The sequence below is a fragment of the Mytilus californianus genome, unplaced genomic scaffold (assembly GCF_021869535.1).
Source record: "Mytilus californianus isolate M0D057914Y unplaced genomic scaffold, xbMytCali1.0.p SCAF_10, whole genome shotgun sequence".
Lineage (NCBI taxonomy): Eukaryota > Metazoa > Mollusca > Bivalvia > Mytilida > Mytilidae > Mytilus > Mytilus californianus.
The window spans coordinates 27,245,335-27,263,490 of record NW_026262582.1 but is presented as its reverse complement, the minus strand read 5'-3'; the positions used below and the strand labels follow the sequence as shown (position 1 = coordinate 27,263,490).

The 18,156-nt window shown below is 32.4% G+C and overlaps 1 protein-coding gene across 2 annotated transcripts in view; it reads right to left on the bottom strand.

The window, feature by feature from the left end:
- Window positions 1-18,156, bottom strand: part of LOC127717865 (uncharacterized) — a 269,710-nt gene that overhangs the window by 48,691 nt on the left and 202,863 nt on the right. Inside the window, exon 1 of one of the 2 annotated variants that reach the window (XM_052223727.1) lies at window positions 12,253-12,352. The exons of the other annotated variant lie outside the window; for it this stretch is intronic. The gene's annotated coding sequence lies outside the window, so the exon portion shown is untranslated. Of the gene's footprint in view, window positions 1-12,252; window positions 12,353-18,156 lie in introns of those variants that run through there. 2 annotated transcript variants of the gene reach the window in all.

Genomic DNA, 18,156 nt, shown 5'->3' with positions numbered 1-18,156 from the left:
AACTAGAAAAATCCTTGTTTTGGGCCCCTAATTCCTAAACGGTTGGGACCATCATCCCCAAAATCAATCCTAACCTTCCTTTTGTGGTATTGAACCTTCTTAAAAAATTTCATAAAGATCCATTTACTTAAAACTAAAGTTATTTTCCGGAAACCAATGTGTCTTCGGACGACGACGCAGACGACGACGACATCATACCATTATACGATCCCAAAAAACATTTTGCGGTCGTATAAAAATTAATACCTCTATGTAAGTGAAACAAATTATGCAGTATGGGCTTTGTTCATTGTTGAAGGCTGTACGGTGACCTATAGTTGTAATTATTTCTGTGTCATTTGGTCTCTTGTGGAGAGTTGTCTCATTAGCAATCATACCACATCTTCTTTTTCATATGTGTTCAGTGCAAAATACAAAAAAATGGACTATTCAATAAAATTGATATCTAAGACAGGAAATATTGGGGTTTGTCAATGAGACATCAACCCGACAAAAATAGACAAAATATATGTAGATTAAGCTGGCATCAACAGCATGCAGACAAAGTAAAAGGAGATGTGGGGTAAAGATCAGTATGACGGCAGTTGTTTTCTCAAATGTGGATCCAGGATTTTGAATCTAGATAAAGTGATCCCCTCCACTCCACTCTGAAGTAACTGTATTAAAACAAAGTCAATGTAGGACTTTCTTTGAAATATAATTGTGTCTAGGAGACACAATTGATGCCCCCGTAGATGCAAAGTGTTATTTTAAAATAACTATAACATTTAACCGCTTATACTCCAAAAATGACAAAGTTCAACTATCTCCCAAAAGGGCAAATATTAATAAAAATCAAAACCCTAACCACATGCACATCTTCAATATATGTACAAACAGACAGCAAAGTGAAAACTTTCTAGGATTCTAACTGTAGGAGGAGTTGTGCTGAATAACTATATACCCATAATGGGACGGACGGACAGACAGAAGGACAGACAGGGGTAAAATAATATGCCCCCCAACTTTCAGTTGCGGGGGCATAAAAGGGGTCATCAGGCCCCAAACTAGACAAAGTTTTGAGAGTAATAAAAAAATCTGGATTAACCATAAATGTAGCTCCATAAGGGCCATAAAGGGGGGACCCAGGCACCCCACTCCTAAATCTGTCTCTGATATTAAACATTGTTTATATGTTTCTGAATATTTAATAAAAAGACTTGAAAGATTATGTTAGAAAACATTTTTATAATGATATTTCGTATAACATTTAAATGATTTTTTGAGAATATGAAGATTATAAAAACATTTTGTTAAAAAATATTTTTTGAACTTTTTCAAAACATTTTATCCTGAAGAAATGAATTTTTATATGTTTTAAAAATGTTTCAGGGATATTTGATTAACAAACACATTCAAATCATTTATAAGACATTGTCGTCAAAATTCAGTAACATTTTAATGATGTTTTAAAAGTATCATGAAAATGTTTTGAAAATATTTTTAACGCCATACATTTTTGCAAGATTTTGATATTTTGCTACAATATTTTTTCAACATTTTTCTATTTTTTTTTGTGCTAACTGGGAAAACAGTGGTGAAACAGCACCCCATTAGAACAAATAATAAAATCAATTGCATGTAAATCCATTTCATCTTTTATGCATATTTATTTACAATGTATTTTTATGAAATTAGAAAGAACACAGCAAACACAGATAATTCTTGAACCAAGTTGAGTTAGAAGTTTCCACGTGGAATTACATGTTTCAGATTTGTTATTCCCCTGCCACATCGGAGGAGGGGCATTACATTTTACCCTTGTGTAACTTTTAGACAATACAAGGACTCTTTTAATGTAAATTCGGTTGGACAACACTTTAATTTTCTATCACAAACTACTTTCTTCTGATCTAGTTGGAATTTCCCTTTCAGAAAAGTTTGTGTGTTAATATAAGGAACTGTCTTGGCTAGTAAATAAATCCTGTTCCATAATTCCACTATTTGCCATTTGTTGTCACCTTTGTCAAATTTTTTTTTACATCTGGTTCTGACAGAAGTATTGATCCTCGCACTTGCAGCCACTTGGATTTTAACCATGAATTCATTTCAAACATAAAGATGTATCCCATCCATCGCTTCATGGTTGGGTAAAAAGTCTGTTATTCATGATGGCTTCTGAAATATTAAAACAGGAAAACACAAAGCATCATGTTATTTAATAAACTGCAGGTTCAGAAATTTTTCTCATCATTCATAAAGGACAAGCGTTTAATGGCTTATGCAGGGATGTGTGTGATGTTTTTCTCTCACAAAAATACTCTTGATTTCCAACTTTGATGAATTAAAAAAAATTGTTCTGACAGCTTTTGCCATAAGTTTAATGTAAAGTCCTTATAAAAACTCAGACTTTATTGCGACAAACAAATAGAAAAAATATGCTCATATATACCATGTTTTTTTTTTAGAATGCAATATAGGGATTGTCATATTTCCCAATACATGTAGTTCTCTTCCTTTCAAGCATTTTTTTGTCAGGGAAATATATTTCACTTGCTATAATTAAGTGCACAACATAATTATTATTTCTTATTTACAATGCAAACAAAGGTAAAAGGGTGAAAAAATGTGAAGACTAGAAAAAAACTTACAAAGTGTTAGGGTATATTTGAAGAATAAAATACATCCCTGTGTCATCCCCCTATTATAATAAATAATAACCTGTCAAATTATTGGGCTGTTTAATCGAGAAAAAATAAAACAAAGAGGTTAAATACTGTACTAAATATAAGAAAAATATAAATACATAATAACCTAATCCTGTTGTTAGATAATCTCCTGGCATGACATGGTTACCAGCTGGTTATGGCAAACTTGGTCGAATAGTTTCCGCCGGGTTTCCCTAGATATTTTTGGCGGGTGGATCAACTCTCTTGATGCCTTCTCTCCATTTTAAAAGAATTTCATGGTCTTTTGGGATTCTGTGGTCCCCCTTCAGAATAATTGCAGCCGGGGACACAACAATTTTGAAGCTTAGTTTGGTGAAATTAGCGAGTGTCGATTGTGGTTACTAATGTAAACATGTGCAACGTAATGCGATTCAAGCGTCAAAGTGATTAAAACGTTTCCGACAACCACTTATGGAACACCAGCGACGTCTACAGGAAGAAATATTACGAATGATCCCTATTGTATTCAAAACAGTTTTCTTGTTTTTAAAGACTGCTTTTTAACACTAATAATTAATTGCAAAGAATTTCTCTTGGTACATGCCAAGTGCCGGTGCATTACAATTGCGCGCATTACCATTACATTTGCGCGCAAAAAATCATTACGTTTGCGCGCAGCTTTTGATTACATTTGCGCGCATTCTTTTACAGGTAAACTCAGGTAGATTATACTTATTTATTTATTTAACTATTATTTTCGGGCAGGATAAGTCCTTTTCATTGTGCAAAAGCACTTAGTCCTGGAAATATATACAGATAAAAATGCAAAAACATAGTAAATCTAAAGATTAAAAGTACTGATTTACATGTAACGTGCACAAAAATACATGGATGTGCTGAATAGTTTGTAGTACGCATGGATTCTGCTGACGGTAGTGATGCCCAAAGACCTTAATGAAATAGGGAATCTGGTGAAGTCATTATCTTTCCCTCAAAGTGTTTGGTTTTAGGTGACGTTATTTGACGTCTTTGTGAGATTGTTGGGCATAAAATCTACGTCAGTACGTTGAGCTAAGGGATGCATATTCTATTGGGGATAAATTCCTTATGACTGCTTCGATAACTGTTTTTAAATGATAAAACTAATATATTTCTTTAGGCAGGGTTGGATTATGTACATACATTTTGTAAGAATAAAGACGGGTGTTTGAAAAATGTCAAGCAGTCACAATTACTTTATCAGTTTAATGATGCAGGGCTCCAGTTAGCCCATCAAACGTTTAATTGACGTGAGAAACCAGAGTATAGTAAAAGATTTTTTCTGGTAATGGAAATGATATGGATCAAACGTATTATTTATTGTGCATCGCCATGAAATACCCCCCGACTTAAGTGATTTGTCGATACGGAAAGTAAATCCATCATACACAAAGTTATTACTTGTAGAAATGAAATTTTGACAAACACTGTTTGCTTTATTTTTTTCTTTTAAAGGTTCAGCCTTTACATTTTCCCCCATTATATAATCAATTGTATGTCCTTTGTCCTCGTATTAAACTCCTATGTGGTCCTTTGTGCTATATCGTGCTATTTTGTGCACAAAAGAGGCCCATTGCGGTATTTTAGAGACCGCAAAATACAAACAATATTGTTAAGGAATGAGCTACATTTGTAATAAACTCCGTTACGTAGGAATTGCCTGTGTGCATTCATAGTTTTGAAGTGGCCATTTGATAAGCAAACAAGAAATATTTTGATATAAACAGTGATTAAAATGTTATCTTTTTATTTTTTCATAGTTTGATAAAGAAAGATGCCCATAAAAATGAAAGCATACAGGAATGAAGGAATCCCATCCAGACCCTCATGTATGCCAATTATTGGAACAACAAGGCTTTATGGCTTCATAATTGTTAACTTTGTTTAAGTTTCTCAATTTTGTATATCTGCTATAGCTATATGTGATGTTTTCACTGGGACTAATATATCAAAAATGTGTGTAATAGTGACAGGTGACTAATCAACTGATCATAAATAATTAAAATTAAATTTTGCTTAACGCATTTTGTGCATCAAATATATATATTACAGTGGTTTGTAATTTTGTATCAAACAAAGAACTATTAAAATCGGAAATAATTGTGCTTGTCCGTCAATTACAGTATAACTCTACTTGATATTTCGGAGAAAATCATCGACACTTCATCGAAACATAATTTTTTTTATGGTGGAAAAAGGGGGGGGGGGGGGGGTGCATTGATGTTCCGGACTCAACTATATCAACTAGAGATAACGACAAAATTTCATATCGTACCGTCCTTTTAAACACTTTTAGCGAAAAAACAACTGTTAATGTATAAAAAAATACAAACAATTTTTTCACATCAATTCAAAAAAATTCCCTGCGCCCTTTATCCAGTCCTTCCTGATTTGTTAGTGAATGACAGTGAATGTTTATAAATCAAATCTATGAGATTTCAAAATAAATGTCCTGAAATGCTAATAGCTCTTTTGTGTTATTATAGAAACTATGTCCCTCTCGTTACTACAACAATGTCATGCTCGGTGAAACGTGAACTCTGAGCCAAAACTATAATTTAACATACTTGTATATGTATTAAACCATTCGCTTCCTTATGTACATAAGTACAAAGTTTCCATTTAATGTTATTACAAACTATCATTAACCAAGTATTTGTATAGTTTATCGTTGCCTAAAACAATATTTTTGTACAAACCTTACACGAGTTGATCGAGCTTTCGTAGGCGGTGCGTCAGCATTAAAGAGTACACGTTTCTTCGAAATATGAAGCAAAGAGAGACCTGTCAAAAAGTACTTACAGCACATGGACTTTAGTGTGTAGGTAAAGGAAGTATGTTTGGCTAGCTTTCTTGCTACCTGAACCACGAAATCGTTATTAGCTAAGGTTCTACCTTCCTTTGGGCGGAGTCAATAGTTAATCAGGGTATCGATCAAAAGTAGGAACAGTACGATATAAATACTGCTAAACCAGTTTTGCAAGTTATTTCAAAAATATGTTTTCAGGTTGTAGGTGTGTTTGATTTGTCAATTTCATTTCAATCAATTACCTAATTATAACTAGATTGTTTGCAAGTGTAATTCTATATTAAATTATGATTTAATCGAAAAAAAACTTTTCATATCCTTATTATATATGATCTTTATATATTTAATAAGGATATCATTATCTTTGATTTTGATGGGTATTTTTTGGGGGTAGTGCTACAAAAGGTGTAAAAATAAACTTAGTCGGGTCACATCTTTGAGATGTTCCTCTAATCATGCTATTGTAAAAAAGGTATTGTATTGTTTTGATTAAAATGAAACTGACAAATCAAACACACCTACAACATACTTGTGAATTAGCTTACAATTGGCTCTATATCTTAAATTTAGATTGAAATCATATTTCGAAACTGGTTTCATAATGTTTATGCACTGTCCTTACTTTTGATTGGTTCTCTACTTATTAATAACTATAATAATTGACTCCGCCCAAAGGAATGTAGTACCTTATCTAATAATGACTTCATGGTTCAGCTAGCAAGCAAAAAGTAAAATCACAAAAATACTGAACTCCGAGGAAAATTCAATCGGAAAGTCCCTTATCACATGGCAAAATCAAATGACAAAACACATCAAACGAATGGACAACAACTGTCATATTCCTGACTTGGTACAGGCATTTTCAAATGTAGAAAATGGTGGATTGAACATGGTTTTATAGCGCTAAACCTCTAACTTGTACGACAGTCTTATCAAATTCCGTTATATTTACAACGATGCGTGAACAAAACAGACATTATAAATAAAATAGTCAAAATATGGGTACAGCAGTCATCACTGTGTTACAATATCAAAACAAACAATTATTTACAAAAAAGAACAAAAGCATCTATCAAATTAAAAACCACATTCATTGCTTCGCGTGTCTGACGTCAGAAAATGTAAACGTCACATAAGAAGAAATTTTGTCATTCAATGTTTATTCAAAACAATTTTATAATTTCACATGTCTGACAACCGATGTTTTAGACAACTTATTGACTTATTGGTCCATTGAGCGGGGTGTATTTTGTATGGCGGATTATCTTTTGTACAAACGGGGCAAATAAAGGTCGATTGCGTAATATTAACTTACAAAAACTATTGTCTCGAGCAAATTCAAATAAATTTGATATTAGCCTGATAATTTCGTTAAAAAAAATCGTTTCATTTCCACTGTCTTTTTACTCAAAACGGCGTCGTAGAGGGTGCATGTATTTGTGCATCAAAATAAAGCTGGAAAATACGGAAACGATCTGCTTATTAGGAGACACGGGAATAATTTCAGACTTTAACAGGTCTAGTACACGGTAGGTATAGTGTCCGGTTGAGATCGTGTTTTTTCGAGTGAATCGGTCCACTTTTTTCGAGTGTAAATCAGGGTTTTTTCGAGTGATATTACATGCGATCAGATCGATTAACTGCTATTTCGCGAGAATAAAAGTTTTATACGTGACTATTCATCTTATTCTGAATGCTACACATGTTTTGAGCATAAACGACGCACAATTTCCTTTGTATTTCACCTACAATTCAGTGTTTTATATTGTCCGTGTTTTTTCGAGAGCAACGTTTAACACGTCTGGATTTTTCAACAAATGGTCCGTTTTTTTTTATAAAGAAAATGTAATAAGAAAGGTGACATTCTTGTGCTCAAAAAGTGACTTTTTCTTGTTTGTAACTGTAATTAAGCGAAGGACAATACTATATATTCTTAATAAGTCACAAAAACATATCACTATGTTGATAAAATTTAACCCTTTTCAATTTAATGAGAACTTTCTGTTCTGAAAACACTTTACCATAACCTTGCAGTATTACGATATATAAGAAATCATTGTGTGTCCTTTTTAAAACGGGCTTTAGAACCGAGTACAGGCACTCACAATCTTTTCAATTTCATTTCATGCTATCTTTATTTTTACAGTCAATAATATTTTATGATTTTTGTATATATATTACAGTGACGAAAAATGAAAGGAGCAAGAAAACAAAGGAACTGCATTTAAAAATAAAAAAAATCAATGTAAACCCTTATATTCTACTAAAAGACCCCCCCCCCCCCCCCCCACCCAATAGGTCCTTTAACAGAGGAAGTTCGGGATGAATGTCGGGAAATTTAGAATGCCACTGAAAAGGAGGGTCTGTTGGACATGGACAGAAATTGTGCCTTGCAACAGTATACACCTACGGCCCCTCAAAGAGCTGATGCAAGGATTCTTAACGTGCAGTGCGCGTGGCAGTCTCTCTACACGCCCCATTCTGGCCGGACGTGGCTGCGTACTTGAACATCCAGCACAGCCAAACGGATGCCCCACTTTGGCAAGGGTTTTACTGCCGGTTGAAAGAGGACCTAAGTGACCATATAGTCCCCCCTCGGAGGATTTGTTATTACCGAAGTACTGACTATTGAGCTGATGATAAACTCGAGGACTTATCCAATGTATTTAATAAACAACAAAATAAATAATCTGTAAGCTTTAATACGATCCTTTTGAAATACATGTGAGAAAAAAAAAACAAAAAAAAACGGAATTTGTATACGATATGCGTACACCTCACAAATATTAATTGTCAATTTTTATTTTTTTAGTTTCTGATGGAAATGAAACTATGATGGTGCTTTATTTCTGTGTGACCAAGCAAAGCATACGCTTGATCAGACTTCTCTTTACAGTGGTAGCATTTGAACATTGTTCTGATTTCTTCTATAACGATAAAACATTTTACCATCAATGCAAATAGTAAATGAAACTTTTGAATTATATAGTCATTTCGTACCCTAACCATTTCGTACTCCCCATTTCGTACCCTGGCAAAAACCATTTCGTACCATAACCATTTCGTACGATGACCATTTCGTACCTCATGGAATATTTGCATGTATACCATTTCGTACCTCATGGAAATTTTATATGTATACTTTTTCGTACATCATTGGAGTTTATATGTATGCCATTTCGTACCTCATGGAAGATTTATATGTATTTAAATGTGCTTCGGTCTACGTTTCTACACCCCAAAAAAAATAATAAAAAGAAGCATTAAGTTTTTAAATGAATATTTAAAAAGTTGTAATAAATTCCATTGAAATATGTAGTAACTTCAATGTCGGTGGCGGATTCAGAAGGGGGTGAAGACGGCCCCCACCCTTTGATCATGTTTTAACTTAAAATCATCAAAATTGTTTTTGAGCGTCGTTACACTCGGCGGTATTTCTTCTACATTTTATAGAATTAAGCCCCCTTTGAAAAATCCTTAAAAATCACCCCTAAATGTAAGAGTGCGTTTGAACTGTGCAGTATATCTGAGGTATAGTTAATGCACACCTCAGCTGTGCTTTATCCAAATTATAGCACAGTAAGAACAAAGAGATTTTACCTATGTCATGAGTTAAATAAAAAAATAAAGTACTACTACTGCAGTTCAACAAGGATTGAAATAGCCAACTAAGATAGGTAAAGGAAGAGGTATAATAAGGACACGTGTGTGCCCTTGAAATCGAAAAGCATAAAGTATAATAAATCTATCTAATACCACCTTTAAGATGTTCATAAAACATTTTAGAATTCTTGCATATTCGCAAACGGGCTTCAATATGCTTAAATTAAGTGCAAAACTGCAAATACTGCCAAAAATAGCTTCACTTTAGTACTTAGATATGAGCAAAGGTTTTACTCAAAAAGATGTATCGCTACAATTATTGTATTTTATAAGATGTGAATGCGTGTAAACTATTATTTTGGGTACGACCTTTTCCGATATTTTCTGCCTAAAAATAAAGTTTAACATTGCAATTGTTGGTAAAACATACGACTATTTCAAAAAGTTTATTACTTTATTGTCAGACCACAAATAACATGTCTGCACTAAGGTACCCTGGTTATATGGAGGGCAGGTTGATTAGTAAAAACAAAAAAAAAATCAACATAATTTGGAAAGTTCTGAATAAAATTACTAGTTCTTGCAATTTCAGGGTCCTTGTCTCAAATATCGAACAACATAGACGTTCATCTCAGTTCATTTCAGTAAAGACATTTGGCCTTAGGATGCCTGTGATTCTGTATGTCATAATTGCCAATTTGCATTTCGTTCAATGTTTGAACATAATTGAGGTCGTTGGTCTTCTTACGTTTCACGTTTTGTCTTTCGGGTACCTTAACAGTTTACTTTACGGTATAGGACTCGCACTTTGATGACGCCCTCGATTTGTACTTTCATGAGAAATACGACGGGTCCCACATGCAGATCAGAATCTGCTTTCCCTTCCAGAACACCTGACACCAACCCCAGTTTCTGGTGGGGTTCATGTTGCTCATTCTTTAGTTTCCATGACGTTGTGTTTTGTAGACTATATATATATATATATATATATATATATATATTGTTTGTCGTTTCATCGATTTCCGTTTTTAGTCATGGCGTTCAGCTTAAATCTAACACAATTGAATTAAACAATGTATTAGGTAACCGATGCTTCAATGACAATCGGTAAGTTTGCCTTCGCATTTATTAACAGGTGCTACATGGCTTATGTGCCAAACATTGTAAATGTAATTTAATATTGGTATAAATGTCTTCAACACTGACTGCACTGAAATAATTTCCATCAAAGCGAAAGACATTTGACATACACATCATAAGTTGTACAAACGAAATTACTAGTAAATAATTCATTTCCTTGCGATTTGATACAAGAATGTCGAAATAATTTGGGAAAAGTAAGACTAATTTTAATGCTCTAACAGTAACTTTGACTTCGAATCTAAAATACTTACACAAAAGTTAGAGTGTACAAATTCAATTTTAGATCCGGTGAAAATGTACTTATTTCATATTAATAATAAACAACAACTACGAGTATATGAACTCTAAAAATAGGTATCGAGCAGAAATAAGAAACAATATTTCCTTTATTTTTCACAATTTATACTGCATATGAACCTTGTAAACATTGAAACGTGAGTTTGTTTTTCTGTATTTCACGATTCGGTATAACTTAAATTTGTAAAGGTGTTTACAGAATGTATTATTTGTTAGATAAGTGCAACTATTTCGTATACAAAATAGCGAATTCTCTCCCTATTTCTTTAATCGTGCATAGATAAATCTGCACATTTCCGATATATAATTGAATATTTAATTGGTAATCTTAAAAAAAAACGTACATAAAACATACAAGAGGCTCCAAAGATACTGACTGAATCGATCATCTGACCATTATGATAGTTTATTTTTATCTTTACTGCAATCAGTTATGTTTGACTATTTGTAAATCTTATTAAGTAATATTTTGTAGATCTTGTATTGATGATTATTTTTACTGTTAACAGTTTAAATCTATCTTAAAGTTTTCGAAATAATTGGCAAAATTAAAAAACAATAGTAAAAAAAAGTCGTCATTTACAGCCAATAAATCCTATTAGGAATCTGACATTTTTGACGTGACTTATTTGTAGATCTTATTTTACGTTTTTAACTTTGTCTTTATCTAGTGTTTTTTTTAAAAAGTGCCAAAAATTCTACACAAAAACATAGAAATGGTTATTCAGGAGAATCCTCCTACACGGAATCAGTTTACAATTTCGTCCATATTGATTTATTTGTAAATCATATTGCGCTGAACATATATGATGTGATCAATTCCTATCTTTTAATTATGGATTCTGCAAAAAAAGATGAAATGGATAAAAACCATCTTTCAAGGGCAATAACTTCTATAAGTGGTCAATGAACAATTTCGGCCATATTGACTTATTTGTAGATCATATTTTATAGAATGTTTTTTTTTATTAACAGTCAATCTCTATCTAATTTGGTTTCTTTTAAAATGCAAGCAAAAAACTGATATTTTCTAAAACCAGAAAACCAGGTTTAATCCATCATTTTCTAAATAAGGAAATGTCCCTACCAAGTCAGGAATATGACAGTTGTTTTCCATTCGTTTGGTGTGTTTGAACTTTTGAATTTGCCATTTGATAAGGGACTTCCCATTTTTAATTTTCCTTGAAGTTCGGTATTTTTGTTATTTTACTTTTTTCATTGACATTTCAGGGGCAATAAAAAATAAGTTGTCCGATTTTTCGGATATTTTAATATGAGATAGACCTGCTTATCATTTGAATTATGTCAGCTCTAACTGATTGTTTTTGAAATATAAGTAAAAAAATGCATGTACACCTATTTTCAATCTGAAGCAACAACGGTTCTGGGAAGATTTTTTTACTAGATACCATAAGAAGCATTCAGGTGAAAAATGGTTATATTTGACCCAGCAGTTTTAGAGGATAAGATTTTTAAAAACAAAAGACCAGGAGAAGTACCAACCACAATAATGAAATTTCAAAGGGCCATGTCATTATTTTTTTTTCTGAGATCAGTTATAACAAATTAACACTCTCTGAGTAAACATTTATCATTTCTATCACCAACTTTTCTCCCCAAATTTATTCAAGCTATATGACACCAACGTCCAAACGATGATGTGTATGCTATAATTTCATCATTATTACAAATAAAAAGAGTAAAGAAACTTACCTTTAAAATTTGCGTTTGTTTTTATTTAGTTTTTTTAAAATCCGATAGTGTATAAAAGTTTCAAAGCATAAACAAAAGTGAATAATATATGCACAAAGCGAAAAGTAATACAATCAAAATTTTATTATATTAAAACAACACTGTATTGTCGAAAAGTATGAAGCGTTGTCAAATTTTATGTACCTATATGGAGTTATGTTCTTTCAGAACACTAGGTCTTTCTTTTGATGAATTAAATTCAATTCAATATTTCATTTACGTCTCACCTTATGCATACAATTACACAATACAATTATAAAGGATACATTTGTTATACATAAGCCAATCTGTACATATTTATGAGAGACGATAACAACTAAAACAACATGTATATACATTAATGGTAAAAATATACAGCATAATTATTTATTAATTATTTACAATACAAAACTTCTCGGCGTCTTTTCAGAATAAAATTACAGGTTTGGCACATAATCTAATGATATCTTGATTCGAAAAATTAAAAAAACCATTTTCTGACAGTCTGTAAAACTATTAAAATGTTCATCAATTTTAAGAGATTCAGTAAAAAGTATTTGTCTAAGATCATTATAAACCGGACAATGTAAAATAGCATGATATTCATCTTCAACAGTATTAGAACAATTAAAACAACATCTCTCTTCCAGTGGCAAATTTTCATACCTCCCAGTTTCCAGCCTAATAGGAGCCACCCCACATCTAAATTTTGCAAATTTTGCAAAGGCACTTCTTTCACTAAAAGGCATCAATAGTTTCCGGTAGTTTTCAACAACATACTCTTGCTTAAAAATAGTATATATACGTTCTCAACTTGTTTTGCCCATTACCCCGTCTGGAAGAGAATGTATTGAATTAACCATGCTTTTCCATTCATCAATATATTTATCAAACATTCTTGACATGACTGTATCAACAAACATAGTTTTATTAATATTAGTGTTGGTATTGCAAAAGTCAATCAATTCAAGTTCAGTGAACTGTTTTTTAACCATGAAATTACAATTTTTTACAATTTTATGTTTCAGACTGACCTCATCCGCCCATATAAATATTTTCCTGTTAATACGATCTGGCATCATATTTACTAATCTGTGCCAGTGTCTTGCAATTACCTTCCATTGTGTATTGTGTATGGTAAATTGGAACCCACACGATGTCTCCCATGACAGCTGGGTTGGGTGTGTATTTACCTACACCAAGGAAGAATCTACAAACTCTCATCTGAATCGCATTAATAAATGAAAAATTCTTGCAGCCCCAAATCGCGGCACCATATTCAACAATAGGACTTACAAGTGAATCAAATAGTTTTTATAGACGTCATATGAAATGCCACCAATAGCTTTACACTTAGCTATTACCAGACCTAAAACTCTGTTTTGCAGTAATACTAAAGTCTAGAAATTCATTTAAAACAAGGCCCAGATAACATGGATAAGTATATCCACTGCTAGTAGCAATATTCATATCCCCACACTTAAATTCATGACTTGATCGTTCGAATGAGTTCGGTCTGAAACTGGACAACATTACTCTTACATGCATTAACCCGGACGATACCAAGTTTCAATGAAATTTGATTCAAGGCATAGAATAATGATCTATGTAGGGTAATTGTTTTCCCTGATTAAAATGCAAACTATAATTATTAACTTTTTATACATTGTGACATGGATGAAGAGTTGTCTCATTGGCACTCATACCACATATTCTTATTTATATAATAATCTACTTAATCATGCATTTAATTTGTTTGATAGTTATCGTATGTTTTTGCAAATTTTCAGTTTAAAAAAAATGTACTGCCATTCAAAAGAGAGAAAAACAATTATTCTGAATAGATCGTCAATAATTGTTGAAAAAATAATCTGCTTTTCCGCGATAAAAATGTCATGAAAAAAAAAGAAGAGAAAAACTAAGTTGATACAATTAATTGCTTACATAGTGACTTGTATTTTTTTCATACACCGTAACAATTCATTTGTGTCATTTCTAAAGTTTATATCTAGATTAATCAGTGAGTTTTATTTCACTTTATAAATTAGCCATAGGGCGTATTAAACCTGAACGCATCAGAAAAGAACATCCCACTTTAGAGTGGTCGGTAAAAAAAATAGGATGCAAAATCTGCAATTATTTGCAGAAAATAATACTTTTTAACGGATTATATAAATCAGAATATGCATATTTTAAGGTTTTTCTTGTCGTATAACACACACCTCGCCTTTTTATACGACAAGAAAACCCTTTATATATGCATTATCTATAACATAAGGTATACTTTTAAATACAATAACCTATTGAAAAAGCCTTAACAAAAGTGAACAATTGATGCACATAGCGAACAGTGAATTAATCGTACACATTATACATTATACATGTATAACCTTTGTAAGAGGTCGATACGAGACTATACTTCTTTAGGTGAATACAAAGGCTACCGTTGTTATATTATGGTTGTCAACGCGCCATTCATTTGATCAGTTGTTACGATTGTGTCAGTCATTCTAAAAATAACTGTGCAATATCATTTTTCTATCTACAAGGTACACAGTAGCGCATGAATTGCTTACCTGGCACAGTATGCTACATGTATTTTAATATTTATCCTCACCTTTTTCCCGATCATTTTTTCTCAAGAAACAAATTGATTACCTTTATTTTAAAATAATGTTTTGCGATTGCGTTCAACTGAAATTAAGGAAAGTTAACATTAGAAACTAGATTACAATATTCATTCCAGTAAAATTATGAATAAAAAAAAAACATTTTAAAATCTTCAAAAGTCTTCCCTAGATCTTATATCCTTTTTGCTGTTATCGTTTCTGTCTTTCTGTTATATCTATAAATTTCGTAATTTTAGGGAAACATTTCATAATTTGTCAAAAGTCATTCATCTTTTAAAAATATGCAATATTTCACTATGAGTTAGTTTCAGTAATATTGGCATTTATGTGTGAATCTTGTATGGGCTTAACATTTTTGCTGTTTACAGTTTCTGCTGATATTTTTTTAGCCTTGTTGCAAAGACAATAGACAAAAGCTATACTTTTTCCAAAATGCTCTGTTTTATCGGAGTTATGATGGGAATCTTTAACAACTTATATGGACCGTCAAAGGCTCCCATATTTTGCTATGTTTGATACCTGGTACAAGGTTTAGCAAAGGGATTTTTAACGAACTTAAATTATCAAAAAAGGAATATTTTAATCATATAACAGCATATTCCAGAATAGATTATCATATACATTGAAACGTTAATATTAAAACGTTTAATAAGTATTTTGGTACAGAATCTTGTATTAAGCTTAAGTCCAAAATACTAAAAAGGCAAAACCTCGGTGATAACCGCTCATTACACAAGCAAGACATCCCTATTTAACTAACGTAGATGTTGTTTTTTTTTTGCCCCTTGTTTTAGGTTTCTGGCTATAACAAACTGTCTACCACTGAATGCTGTCTTATTCCGCATGAAATTGAAAGATAGTGATAAATGTACATGTCAACCATGTTGTACTGAAGAATCCGTTTTTCATGTATAGTTGGAATGCCAGACGTATATATAATATTATCAGCGAACGTTTCGTTTCTGATTTGCACTGACCATTTCCTTCTTGCAGGAACCGGTACCACCACCGGGCTGAAGTACGTTTACTATTCACTTTTCATTATTTACTATTCAAAATTCATGAATAGTGAACTAGTGAATAGTGAACAGTGGTTTTTTTCTCACTATTCACTATTCAGGTTTATTCAAATCGAATAACTTTGATAATCTACTTGTTCTGTTTTGTGTAATAATTGTTTTTATTCGATTCAAATTATATCAGCTAAACAAATTGAGGCCTAGTATTATAGTATTAAGGTATTAAGAGACAGGATATTTTTTTCCCTCCCCCTTTTATCTAAAATTATTTATTTTTTTGACTTAAGATTGCACTTGATTATTATCAATTGCATCTAATATCCACTTCGGTCAATGACACATAATACATTTTATGTATAGCTAGAAGCTTACGGTACAATTGTCGCACTTAATTTGTTACATATTTTCAATTTGGGGGAGAGGAGGGGGGTCCAACTTTTATTCATAAAGCATGAAAGTGAGCATTCGTTTCCGCTATCATTCCTCTATCGGGATGTCCACCCTTAATGAAATCCGACGGGTAAACGGTACACCTTGTGTCAGGAGAGGGCAAAAGAATTATTATGTCTCAACTTGCCAATAATTCTTTTCTAAATCTCAATTTCAAATTAAATATAGTAACATATTTAAACATAAAAAAACATAGAAATATAAACTAGAGGCTTTAAAGAGCCTGTGTCGCTCACCTTGGTATATGTGCATATTCAACAAAGGACACTCTCCAACATTGTAGACGAGAATAGAATTCATGACAAAAATCTCTGTTTTGTTGATCTTGTATTGCTGATCATTTAGTCTGTTTAATTTCTCGCTATCTTCTTTAGTTTTTGCTCAAAAGACAAAAGAGGGTAACAAAAATCCTGATTTAAGGGCAATCACTCCTATAAAGAGTGACAGTCTTCTAACTATATCGGCAAAATTTGACTTGTTGGTAGATCTTGACTTGCTGATAATTTTTGTGAATTATTTAAAGTGTCTATTTATCTATTATAATTTTTATCATGTAAGGCAAAACACAAGCAAAATGGTGAAAATCGTCATTAAAGTCCAATAACTCCAATAAGGAGTCGTCGGACGATTTCCTCCATATTGTCTTAATTGCATGTAGATCTTGTATTGCTGATCATTTTTGCTTATTTAAGTTTCTATCTATCTAATATAATTTTTAAGATATAAGGCAAAAACGCAAAACAATCGGTAAAAAATCGTCATCAAAGGGCAATAACTCTAATAAGTATTCGACTGACGATTTCGACCATGAAGTTAGACTTATTTGTAGATCTCGTCTTGCTGATCATGTTTGCATTTTAAAAATTTCTCTTTATCTATTATAGTTTTCAAGATAATATGCAAAAATAAAAAAATGGTAAAAATTGTCATTTAAGGGCAATAACTCCTACTTGAAGTTGTCTGACATTTTTAACGTACATGCACAATTGGTAGGGCTCAACATTCTGAACATTTTTCCACCTGTCAGATTTTCTCTTTTTATAACGGTTTTCCAAATAATAGACAAAACTTGCATTTTATCCTTATGTTCTATTTTTAGCCACGTCGGTCATCTTGGTTATGAGGCGGGGTCATCGGACACATTTTTGAAACTAAATACCCCAATGATGATTGTGACCAAGTTTGATTAAATTTGGCCAAGTAGTTTCAAAGGAGAAGATTTTTGAAAAAAAGTTAACAGACGACAACGGACGACGACGAACGACGGACGCCAAGTGATGAGAAAAGCTCACTTGGCCCTTTGGGCCAGGTAAGCTAAAAGGGCTAAGAAGCAATAAACAGAAGTAATGAAAGTTTCGTATAAAACATTCGGGGGTGTTTTCCTAAAGAAAAATCTAATAATAGCAATAACAAATAGATCTATGGAGCACCAAAATTCCGAAAACGGTCGAACCTAAGAAAAATACACCACCGCGCATGTTTCGATCGAGTTTTGAACCCTTGAATCCCCTAATTACAGGTATATCCTATATATCCTAAGAAGCTTATAGACTGGGCAACACATTTAAAGCTATGTAGCGAATATAGTGCACAGATCCTGTTTAAGGGGTCGTTTTCAGTATTCGTGTGCTCCATAACCGCTTTAATCGGATCTGTGCACTTTATTCAATATATACATTGTATAGCCCAGTTTTTATCATTTCTTGTGATATATAGGATATACATGTAATTAGGAGATTCAAGGGTCCGACGTTCGATCGAAACATTTTGGTGAAGTATGTTTTCTT